The sequence below is a fragment of the Pteropus alecto genome, unplaced genomic scaffold (assembly GCF_000325575.1).
Source record: "Pteropus alecto unplaced genomic scaffold, ASM32557v1 scaffold215, whole genome shotgun sequence".
In the NCBI taxonomy this organism is placed as follows: domain Eukaryota; kingdom Metazoa; phylum Chordata; class Mammalia; order Chiroptera; family Pteropodidae; genus Pteropus; species Pteropus alecto.
The window spans coordinates 792,434-794,351 of NW_006436287.1; positions in this window are offsets into that span (position 1 = coordinate 792,434).

The window sequence follows — 1,918 nt, forward strand, 5'->3', positions numbered from 1 at the left end:
TTAGATATTCATGTTCACTCTCCTAGAAGTTATGTATAAAATAATTTAAAAATATCTTAAGTACCTTCACTATGCCTATAAAAATTCTGAGTAGTGGCACTGCTCCCAGCTAGGCAGAACTTTATGAAGTAATTTAAATCCAGAACTTTATGAAGTAATTTAAAAAGTCACATGATTTTAAAAGTAAAGGGTCATGAACCTACATAGTGTAAGAAACTGAAATTAATAATATATTTTTAGTTTGCAGAATTAAAAAAATTTTGCAAGTTGAAATAGAGAAAACATTGAATTTAAAAAATGAATTATTTTTCTGCCATAAAAAGTAAATGTAGCACAATTTACATTATGCACAATTGTACTTACACTGAAATAAGAAAGTCCCAAATGGTCGCAAGGTTGTCACTTCCTGGATATCCCGTCCCTGCCCCCCAAAACATGAGTTTGAACATTTCCTCTTCAAGAACAGTGGTGGGTGTAGGGTGTGGTGGTGGCTGGAGGACAGAAGGAAACAAACCCCCAGCTGTGTTATGTATGAATGAGTGATATTTTGGGATTTTCCTGGAGTTTAAATTTATGATGAATGTTATTAGAGTCTGAGACAGAGAGTAAAAGAGGGGCCTAGTTGAAGAGAACAAGTAGAGGAGCTGATGTTTGAGCAAGAGCCTGAAGGATGGATGAGAAGGAACCCAAGGTTGAAATGAGGGGCGGGTAGGCTATGAGGCTGTCAGCAGAGAAAGGAAGATGATGCTCATGGGAATCCCAGAGTGGATCTGAGGCTGCAGCTCCTGGGACAGCAAGACAGTGGCTGGAGGGGCTTTGCCTCAGCACCAGGCTTAGCTCTGTTCCCTCCCATCTAGTGACACCCAGTGTCTACATCTGGTGGCTTCTCTTTCAGGTACTGACTGTGTCGTTCATCAGCTTTCTACACCATGGCTTCTGTGTCCTCCTGACTTTGGTCCATCATGACCTCTTTCTACCCCTCTGTCAACCCTAGAAAGTTGGTTCTAGTATTCTCCTCATATTACTGTGAGGAGACTGAGGCATGTTAGGTGACTTACCCAAGGTCACTCCGGGTGTCAGACCCAGGCATTCTGGCTCCAGGGCTGTGTTCTTAACCAGGATTTGTTAAACTGCACCTCACTGGGGCACCATTTCTCTGGCTCCTGTTCCTTCTCCCAGCCCTGACTGTGTGAGCCTTCTGGGTGTGTCTCCATCAACCTGAACTTTATCGGCCACTGCTGGGGCCTCCGCAAGTGCACAGCACTGGCTGAAGTGGTGCTGAGAGGAGCAGGAGGGGGTGCTCAGCAAGTATGGCTGCTCACCCTGCTCACCCCTCCTGTGCCCTGCACGGTGTAGGCACCTCGGGGGTCCTCATGGGCTTTTGTGCTATGCTGCACCATGCAGGGGCCTTCCTGAGGTTTTTTGCACATATTCTGGGGCTAGAGGTTTCACTTCAAGACAATTCTGTGAGCTGGAAACAGGTTCCAGTTATGGCTTTTCTGACCTCAAGACAAATAGTGGTTGTTGCTTAGATACCCAGCAATTGAGGTACCCAGAAGCATCGAGGCAGCTCTAGCAATGGTCTCTCTGCTGTCTCTGCTTCTCTCTGCCATCTATTCTTCTCTTCACCGACCAGACTGCTCAGCTCACTGAGATTTCTGCTTCCCTGTAAGACCTACTGAAATGAAGCCCATAGTGGCAGCCTCAGCCCCAATATCATTCTTAGTCCCTGAGCAACTGCCATTTCCTGCTGTGCCTGTTAGTTCAAACTTCCTAGGAAGAGGGAGACCCCACCCAGGGCATGGGGTGTGTGTGTGTGTGTGAGCAGGACTAGCCGTCACTAGTGCAATATCATTATTTCCATTTTACAGAAGTGGAAGCTAAGATTGAGAGAAGGTAAGTAACTTGCTTAAAGTCA